We start from the raw sequence: 11,401 nt of genomic DNA, 5'->3' as shown, positions 1-11,401 counted from the left end.
TAGGGCAAGTTGAAGTAACTTGTTCATTGGTGCGGCTACGATATTAATAAGCGAACGTGAGAACCAGTTGAAAAGCTCCCCAATACACTGCAAAAGGTACAAGAGTTTCATTAACAACATCCTCATAAACCTAAGTCGGTTCAACGATAGCTTCTTTCTGAAGCTTGCTCACCCAAGAATATAAGAAAGGGGGAGAGCACCACCAAAATTTGAGGTGATGTAGTTATTTTTTCCAAGATAAAATAGAATTTTTCAGTAGCTATAGTTTAGTCTTCTGATATGGATAGCCAAGAGATAGATACTATGCCACCCAGATTATCTCAACCGACTAGCTCATGAAGGCGACCCTGAGATGAAGAACCGCCTACACCATGACGACGACAAAGGATACCAAGTAACGGATCATTGGTGATTGTATTTGTCTCCGAGCCTGCTTACGATGGTCAACCAAAAGGCGTATTTGTAGGACAATTTCGTAACGAAGACACGAAAGTTCATACTTGGTCAGAAGTTGAAGGAGTGGGCCACTATCGTTGTCATATTACGTGCTTTCCTGCTCGAGAACGTGCCGAACGTCTGGCTGTAGAAGGTAGTATGGAGATTCGCCAATATTCAAGCAGTTTATCGGTTTTTGACTGTTGGAATACAAACAACTGCAAGAATACACCATAAATCTATACAGATACCCTTCGACTGCTTGTCGAAGTCCTTTTTGCCCCAGCTGGTAGGTCTCTAGACGTTACAGAGAACCCTGAACAACCCAAACTGCTAATCTACGATACCGCTTTATACTCACGATCTTGTATCCACTGACTGTCTTGTTAGATTAACCCAATAAATTTCATTCACTCCCCATACTCAATCCTATAGACACCCTTTTAACTCTTCATCACAGACGTAACTCGATTTCACAAAACAGTCAAGAGTAATCAAACCCACTTCATTAAAAATCTCGATTCACCATTACAACACTGATTCTAGCAACGATTGCCTCAGTCTTCCGAAAATCCTATGAAGAAAAAAAAAACCCATTTCTCTGTCTTTTTTCCCCGCCCGAAGCCTGAAGCTAACTCTCTGATTCTTCAAAAAACTCTCCAAAAAACTTATTCCCTCCCCTAACCTTTTCCTCTGAATTTCTTCAATCTTCCATCTTGGATCCGAAATTGGCTCCCACCGTCAGAGCTTGGATCCAAAATTGGCTCTCGCCGTCAGAGCTTTCTCTTCCATTTTTACCTTTAAGAGATCCTATTACCAAAAACAACATTCCCTGAAACGGCACAGAAAACAGGACAGCCTGAAACAGAATCGAAACCCTGTAATCGGGACAACATTGAGTCGCTCGACCAATTCAGGTCTCATATTGGCTAAGAGTCCAGTAGTAAGACCCGGATGTTCCCAAAATTGGATCAAATTGGTCCTTCGCATCAGATTGGCTAAGGCCTGTAGTAAGACCTGGATTTTTTCGTAATTAGATTGCATTGGGTTGTCCAGCCAATTCAGGTCTCATATTGGGCAAGAGGACTCGGATTGGATTCTTGAAATTGGATCCAATTGGCTCTTCGAACCAGGCTCACCTGTTGTGTGAATTGGTCCTTTCTCTTCATGCTGACTCCCGTTATTGGAATCGAATGGAGCATTTCAGTATACCCCGGCTGACTATAACGGGGTGACTAAAATTGGCCACTCAGTATTTACACTAAAGTTGGTCGTTTGAGGTAACTGAACATTAATAAAAGTCCCCTTTCTTTATATTTTCACGGTATACTCGTGTTACAAGACGACATCCACCCCCTCTGAACCTGTGCATCCTCCGGTATACACCAATTTATCCAATTGTTGTTTGATTCAGAATATATCCTCTACGTCTTTGTCTTGTTCGTCTTCGTCACCTTCATTATCCAAATCACTTTCAATCTCTTGCTGCAGAATCTCTATACCTTCATTAAAGTCTTCTATATTCATCTCCGCGTGTCTTCGTTTAAATATTTTTACTCACTTCCCTGCAATTGGTATTTTCAATTTTGTACCATCTAACTCCTATAATGAGTAAGTCGCATTATCATGAACAGTTGTTACTACATATGGTCTTAACCAACGTTTTGAAAATTTCCGCAAAGTACTATGTTGATTATCCAGACTATTGTCATAAACAAGTACCCAGTCACCTTCTTCGATTGCTTTAGCTCTCAGTCGATGTTGCTTGTCGAATCGTGCCTTGTTTTGTAACCTTGCTCTTTTCAACCTTTCCAATGCTATCTGCACATCTTCCGTTCTTTGCTCCAATTGTCGAATCCTAATAGCCAGAAGTTCTTCTCTTGTCAATCCATCTTCCCATGGTAGCATACTCCAAGTAAGTACCTTTTCTTCAATCGGCATAATTGGTTTTCGACCTGTCATAAGTTCTACTGGCATATATCCTGTCACCGAACTATGTGTTGTTCGAACAACCTATAATGCAAATGACAAAAGCCGTGGCTACTCTTTAACTTTCCCATTACAAGCTTTAACAAATGCTTTCACAATCGGTGGGTGACCGCGTTCCCTTTTTGCATTCCCTTCTAGATTATATGCAGTAGTCAGTGATAGTTTAACTCCACATCTTTCAAAGAACTTATGAGCTTCTTGTGCATTTAATTCTCCACGATCTGCAGTGATTTTTCCTACGCATCCGTAGCAGCAAATAACATCTTCAAGCAAAAACCTATAAATTTCCTCTATAGATTTTGTCCTCAATGCTCTTCCTTCTACTTGATTTGATAAATCTTCACGAGCTAAAACCAAATATCTCATCTGCCATAACCCAACTGGCATAATAACCAAATCAACAACCCATTTAAAATGAATAGCTAGAGGATACGTAGGATGAAGACCATCTCGATGTCGGATATTAGAATACGATTGACAGATTTCACATGACTCTATAAATGAGAGCACATCTCGATACATATTTTTCCACCAATATCGTTCCTTGAGTTTAGCAAAAGTAGCCCAGATTCCTCTATGCCCTACCTATAAACTATCATGAAACTCCTTCAATAATCTTAGTTTTTCTTCCTTTTTGCCTATCACTCGTTGTGGCATCCCAATTCCTTTCTTCGGTCTCTTCCATAAGAATCCATCTCGAAGTAAAAATCCATATGCTTTTTTTCTTATTTGTTTGAATTTTTCTGTAGACCAATTTCCCTGCTTAGTCAAGGTATTCAAGTAATGACCAATATCCAATAATTCTCCTTCATAAGATTCTTCAAGAAATAGCTTGTCTTCTCTGTTGAGATTTGATATTGAATAGAATTTCAATCCGACGTCATCAATGGCTTCAACCATTTCGTCTTCCCTCTCGTATCTTGCTCGAGATAGCATGTCTGCTACTAAATTATCTTTCCCAGTAATATGCTTAAAATCTAGATTTAGTGACTTAATATAAGCAATCCATCTCAACATTACAATATCTGGCGTTGAACAGTTAATAATCATTCCAAGCAATGGCAAGCAATCTGTTTCAATTACTACTACTCCCCCAATCAAATAGTCCTTTTCGGCTTTCATAGTCGAAACAACTCCCCAAAGTTCTCTTTTGACTTGCGAATATGCACGCTGACAAATATTTAAAACTTTAGCTCCAAATCGAACTACAAATCTATTCCCACTGGAATCATCTTGACCCACAGCCCATCCAATGGCAATTGGACTAGTGTCTACAGTAAGAATCACTAATCTATTGCACTTATAATCAACCTTTCTCAATATTGGAGGTGACATCAATAATTTCTTCAATCTTTGCATTGCCTGAATATGCCTTTCTTCCCATTTAAATCGGTAACCATTGCGTAAGAGTTCATATAATGGATCCGCTATGTGAGCAAAATGAGGGATCCAAATTCGATAAAATATACATGCACCCAAAAACCTGCGAACCTCTGTTAAAGAATCACAATCCTCTTTCATCCTTCCAATTACATCAACTTTAGTCGGATCTAGTTTTCTTCCGTAAGATCCACATAAATGTCCAACAATCACAACCTCTCATACTCCAAATACGGAATTCATACTCGATAATTTAAGATGAACTTCTCCAAGCCGAGTTAAAATCTTTTCACAATCTTGTATATGATCAACAACATATTTGGGACACCCCCTCGTATCTAAAGTTTCATCTTTGTCTCCTTCTCTGCACCCTTTTATAGGAACATCATCTAGAAAAGGCATAGTCTTTTCCGGAATAAAATCTCTCAATACCTTATTCATCCCATTCATCATATGCGCAACTAAGTTGGTCGCGCCTTGAAGAAGAGTGCACATTCTAACCAATCCAAGTCGTATCCTCATTGTTGTCATATCTCTACTTCCTTCGGCAAGTTGAAATTGATCATAACTTAAATACAACTCATCCATTGAATAGATCGCCCTTCCAGCAAACGCCTCAGCAAATTCATCAACAATAGGTCCAATTCTTGCATTCCTGACAGTTACTGCATTCACTAGTTGCATATCTTGAATAAACCGTAGTGACACATTCTTCTTAGGTACCGTAAACCATGGACTAGAATACGGTGCAAACCAGGGTTTCAATATTTTCATCTTTATCTTTTCTTTTAATAGTTCCACCAATTTAGGTAAATATGCCCTCGGTACTGGAATCGGTCTTAGATTCCAAGGTACATGTGGTACAGTGAAGATAACCATAGGTGTTATAATATTTGGATCCACACACCCAATTTCATGAGATTCGAAAACAAACGATCTACCTTGTTTAGCCAACATCTTTTTGAAGCAAGTAATTTCCTCCGGCAATAAAGAACCATCAAAACCAATCTTCAATTCTTCAAAAGTCTCTTTAGTAAACTGATGTCCAATACTCATTGGATCTCTTAAACTTGCTTCTTTTGATGCTTCTCCCATTTGTTCTTTAGAATCTTCTGGTAATGGTCCGACAACAGGCTTTACCTTCTTATCTGCCGTTTTATATCTCGTCTTTACAGTGACTTCTGGTACTTGAAAAGATTCAAGTATGCTATAAACGTCTCTTGAATGAATCTCAACAATCTTATCATTATCCTCTAACCCAATAGATGTAATCAATTCCAATGAATCTTCAAGTCCATTTTCTTCATAAACACCTAAAATCTTCTCATCACCTTGCAATGTACCTAATTTGCATAATTCTCCTTCAATATTATATAATCTTTTTCTTTCTTTTCTTTTAAAATCATCAACTTTCTTATACATAATATTTCCATTCTCCAAAATACCAATAAAACTCGCATCAAAGACACTTTCATCTCGCGAGAGTACCTCCTCTTTTGTACCTCCATAATCTCGCTTTAGAGTGGTACCTCTCCAAAATCCTTAAATCCTTCAACAATCTTTGGCAATGGTTTCTCCCTCAACCTATCTCGATCTCGTTCATGGTTAGGAGGTACTGTTAGAAATTGTACAACTTTCCTCCCATCCTCGCTCCGTATCCTTACATAAGTGGAACCATCGTCAAGTACTTTTGTTTCCATCCGTGTTGCCATGATGTAAGGTTGTCCTAAAATCAACGGATAAGACGTTGTATCTTGAACAAAAAAATATTGCTCCGTCGCAACATCCTCAATCCGAATTTTGATATCTGGACAAGCTCCATATAATTCGCCCCATGTGTTATTAGCTGCTTGAATTGCCTATCCATGTTCTATATCAATTGGCCATTTTTGCTTCTTATAAAGATCTTTAGACATGAGATTTATTTCAGAACCATGGTCGACTAAAGCAACTATTGGTTCTTCTATATCTCCTACTTTCACCAATACCTCAGTAGTTGCCTTTGCCCAATGCTTTCGAGTAAAATGGCTCAAAGTTTCCATTTCCTTATCACTAGAATCTTCAAAACCTACTCGTTGATTATACCCATTCTTTTCATTTGTTGGTTGCTTGTAACCAATATCAACCTCTTCTTCATCTCTATATATTCTTGCATAAATAGCATGACTCATTCCAGTTTCGTCCATTAATTGCCTCTTTTGCTTAATGTTGTCAATAATAACATCATGAAACTCCTTCTTTGCAATTCCCAAGACTTCTATCAATGTGAATTCCACCTTAGTGTTGAATATACATTCTTCCAACATCCCTTTCAAATTTGTTGCCACTTCAATGTCAGAAAGTAGCTTATAAGCAATTGATTTGTCTTTATCTTTTGTCTCCTTTGTTTTTTCTCCCAATGATGCTGAGGTATCCTTTACAGGCAATTCTTGTGAAGCTGCTTCCCGAGCCTTGTCTCCTCGAGTTTGCCTCTTAGAAGAATTTCCTTCTCTCATATCATCAAAATTTCCTCGTCTCTTTTCTTCCATCAAAGCTTCATGTTGGCTCTTAGCAATATATGCATGAACTGAAAGAGACTCAACAGGATCCTCCCAACCTGTTCTACCTCGTATTGTAGTTGCAGTCCTCAATAACGCTTCTCGAGGTAATATCCCTTCTTGTATTATAGAAACGGCACAAGTCCAAAACTCACTAGTTTCCGTACTTCTACCAAGGTCATCATCTACTCTAGCACCATAACTTGCACTTTCTCGTGCTGCTGTTTCATGCTCTTTTAGGTAATCTTGAACCAATGCTCTTATTCCTCCCTTGCCAAAATTGGTTTGAAGAAGACCATCCCTATCTTTCAATGCTATCTTTCCATCATTCCAGCATATAATTCCTTGCCGTATCATATTATTAAATTCATTGCAATCTTTATTATTGTGTGAAGCATCATCACACCAAATGCATCTTTGTACATATCCTTATTTTGAAACATTCTTCAAATTGTTTATAGAAGTATTCTCTTCAAGTCTTGCCAATTTGATTTGAAGATCTCGCATTCTTCATATAATTTCTTCCATCTCATATCTGCTTTCTTTGATAAGGATGTCGAAGGTTAAATTGTAGGCATTGTTGGTGGTGTTGTACGTACTGGAGGTTTTGGTGCTTGTACTGTTTTTCGGAATATTACTCCTATCCTTCCTCCTTTCTTTTTTTGTAAGCAACCCCACCGCATCTTCAACGTTCTTCCACTAGGTTGTCAATCCTTCATCTTCTTCTTTGTCTTCAAGAAGGAGTTCTAATTTTCCTTGCAATTGTCCATTAGCAGCTTGAAGAAATAGATCAACTTTGTTCGGCTCCAATGTCAATTTTTCTACCTTTGACAATTGAGAGTACTGCCTCTCAAATTCTCTTAGTAGCTCTGTTGCTTGCAAATTCTTATTGGGCCGTTCAATCCATTCCAAAAACAACTTCTTAGTAACGCGATCAGCATCTTCTAAGAAATATTCATCTTTCAATGCATGTGAAGAAACCTCCCATGAATTCCCATAATGATCCGTAATTGATGTAATGTGGTGTCTTATCTCCGGTATCGTGGCAAGTCCAAATAATTCAACCATTTTCTTCTCAGAAACTCGATTTAATTCCATTTCACGAACATAACATCTTAAATACCTTGAAATATTCCTTCGATCAAATTGATCAATTTTATTGACCACTGCTAGCAATGCTTTGGTTGCCAAAGCTTCGTTTTGATAATTGCTTTGCTGTTGCTGCATTGATAATGAGAAGGCTTGAAACATACTAGCAATAGACAGATCCATGTGCATATCTTGTCCTTTAGAAGAATCCCCGCCAGAAACTCCTTCCAAAAATCCTTCAAAATTTTTATTTTTGTTTTCCATAAAATAAAGATAAAATCAACCGAAATCTAATACCTTCCACCTCAAGCTTTCACGTCGGGTTCACGACTTTTGTCGTATTCTCTACTTTCCTGCTCGAGAACGTGCCGGACGTCTAGCTATATAAGGTAGTATGGAGATTCGCCAATATTCAAGCAGTTTATTGGTTTTTGATTGTTGGAATACAAACGACTGCAAGAATACACCGTAAATCTATACGGATGCCCTTCAACTGCTTGTCAAAGTCCTTTTTGCCCCAGCTGGTAGGTCTCTAGACGTTACAGAGAACCTCGAACAACCCAAACTGCTAATCTTCGATACCGCTTTATACTCACGATCTTGTATCCACTGACTGTCTTGTTAGATTAACCCAATAAATTTCATTCACTCCGCATACTCAATCCTATAGACACCCTTTTAACTCTTCATTACAGACGTAACTCGATTTCACAAAACAATCAAGAGTAATCAAACCCACTTCATTAAAAATCTCGATTCACTTTTACAACACTGACTCCAGCAACGATTGCCTCAGTCTTCCCAAAATCCTATGAAGAAAAAAAAAACCATTTCTCTGTCTTTTTTCCCTGCCCGAAGCCTGAAGCTAGTTCTCTGATTCTTCAAAAAACTCCCCAAAAAACTTATTCCCTCCCCTAACCTTTTCCTCTGAATTTCTTCAATCTTCCATCTTGGATTCGAAATTGGCTCCCACCGTCAGAGCTTGGATCCAAAATTGGCTCTCGCCGTCAGAGCTTTCTCTTCCATTTTTACCTTTAAGAGATCCTTTTATCGAAAATAACGTTCCCTGAAACGGCACAGAAAACAGGACAGCCTGAAACAGAATCAAAACCCCGTAATCGGGACAACATTGAGTTGCTCGACCAATTCAGGTCTCATATTGGCTAAGAGTCCAGTAGTAAGACCCGGATGTTCCCAAAATTGGATCAAATTGGTCCTTCGCATCAGATTGGCTAAGGCCCGTAGTAAGACCTGGATTTTTCCGTAATTAGATTGCATTGGGTTGTCCAGCCAATTCAGGTCTCATATTGGGCAAGAGGACTTGGATTGGATTCTTGAAATTGGATCCAATTGGCTCTTCGAACCAGGCTCACCTGTCGTGTGAATTGGTCCTTTCTCTTCATGCTGACTCCCGTTATTGGAATCGAATGGAGCATTTCAGTATGCCTCGGCTGACTGTAATGGGGTGACTGAACCTGGCCACTCAGTATTTGCACTGGAGTTGGTCGTTGCTCTCAATATTCGAGGTAACTGAACATTAATAAAAGTCCCCTTTCTTTATATTTTCACGGTATACTCGTCTTACAACACGACACCGTTGGCTTCAAGGACCGATGAACCACTTGCCTCGTGAACAACAGTTGGAATTTATAGCAGACGTTATGCGACAGATCTTCATTTTCTTGCGTTGGTACTGATTAACAATAACATTGCTTCGTAGAGACCTTGAAGCTAAAGGAGGGGGTGATGTTAGGGACATAGTCCTTAGAATCTTCTAGAGACAAGCTTCTAGATCCTTCTAGAGACAAGTTTTTAGAACCTTCTAGAAACAAGTCTCTAGAACCTTCTAGAAGCTTCTTAGTTGGTAGAAGATGTTAGGGACATAGTCCTTAGAACCTTCTAGAGATAAGTTTCTAGAACCTTCTAGAAGCAAGTCTCTGGAATCTTCTAGAAGCTTCTTAGTTGGTAGAAGTTGCTTGAGAAGCTTCCTAAATAGGAGTATATATTGGAATCGAGGCTGAATAGTTCTTCAATCTCGACAACACATCTCTTGGAGTTCTAGCTCACCTCTTTGGTGTTATTCTTGTATTCATCTGATTAATCTAGTTCTTGCCAGTTCTTCTTGAACTTCTTGTTAGATCTCGAATCTATATTTCTGTGTCCGTGACACTACCAAGGATTTAAATTTTTTTTTTTTTTGATTCATTTTATAATTTTTAAAAAAAGTCTTCAAATTCTTTAAAGAGATTTTTAGGTGTCTTTAAATCAGGTCCAAGAGTTGAAGTCTTAATATTTGGTAAGGAAAATCTAATAGTTTTTAAGGATTTTTAATTTTCTAAGATTTATATTAATACGAGTTTATGGGACATAGTAGAGCAATGTATTAAACTTCTATAATCACAACATCATTCTTAAAAACTAAAATTAAATAATTAATAACTCAAATGAAGTAACTTATAGAATTTATTTTTTTATTATCTTATGCTCATCAATTTACATTCTACTTAAATACACCTTTCAATTAGGAAAAAAAGCATAACAACAATAATCTGAAAGAAGAAAGATATTTTTTAAGAATCAATCCAACTAAGGCGTTTTTTTCTTAGATTATTATATAAAAAAATCTAACGTGGAAGTGACCTTAAGTAACATTTAATACAAAGGCATTCCTTTGGAAGTAGGAAGCTTAAGTTATTTTTCTATTATTATTATTTTTTAATGCTTTATATCAATGTAATTAAAGAATTATCTACTATTTGATTAACGACATAAATACTAGACTAAAAAGTTCTTTGCATGTATTAATCTAACTTGAAGAAAAATTCACCTTGCCACATTATCAACTATACTATCACTTATTAATGAATCAATGCAAATAAATTCTAAAAATCTCCTTAATCGATTATAGACTAGATTTAAAAGATAAGATCACAAGTGAAGGTTCTATTCTAACCTACTACACCCAAGTCCTATAAATGAATATTTCTTTTGCTAATTCCTCTTAGATTCTATCTTCCAACTCCTTGTTCTTTGTTATACATGTATGTACAAAAATTTTAAATAATTGAAATAATTCATAATTGCTAAGAACTTACTTGGATTTTTTTATTTTTTCAATGCCAAGTTTCTTCTTTTAGCTCCTTGCTCTTCAATCCACAACCTATGTTAATTTAATAAGAATTTAAAAGCTTAATTGATTGTCCCAAGAAGACTTATCTTTAAAATGTATTCTTTGAAATTAAATTTTTACTTCTTTCTTTTTCCTTTTATTTATTTATTTATTTTTTTTTTCTTCTATCTCTTCTTTATTTTATTTTTTATTTTTTAGTATATTTCTTGACTTGGTTAAATAATTCTTGAAATAATTTTTGAAGACTTTCTTCTATACTACACTTGTGAATAGGAGGAATATAGCAAGTAAAGAAGGTGATTAAATCCCTCTACTACTAGAGAATTGCTACCAACAAGAAAATTACAATTAGATGAAAAGAAAGATATGAGGGATGGAGATGGTGATCAAATTCCTTCAACTACTAGAGATGGGCCCTCAATAAAGAATTGATAAAGAAGTGAAGTAATAACTAATTTTTAAGAACTCTACCTTTGGTGAAGATCCTCATCTAATTCTAATTTAATTCTAATTCTCAAAATAATTCTAAATCCTTAACTAAGCTTCCTTCTACTTCACTAGTTAGAAGTTTATTCTAATTTATAATAAATAAATTAATTATATGAATTTTATAGATTATAAACTATTAATTATATTTTAATCAATTCATTCTTTATTCTTCATAAATAATCTAAGCAACAAAGCCAAGCTCTAGCACCAACTCACACTTTTAATAAAAAAATCTTCAATAAATTTTATGCAATTCAATAATATATATTTATTTCATTTTATTATTTATTATTATTATTTTATTATTATTATTATTTATATAACTAAAACTTTATTCATTGACAAAATTTCA

Source organism: Physcomitrium patens, chromosome 15, assembly GCF_059467195.1.
Source record: "Physcomitrium patens ecotype Gransden chromosome 15, ASM5946719v1, whole genome shotgun sequence".
Taxonomy (NCBI): Eukaryota; Viridiplantae; Streptophyta; class Bryopsida; order Funariales; family Funariaceae; genus Physcomitrium; species Physcomitrium patens.
Note: the sequence above shows the minus strand (reverse complement) of the source record.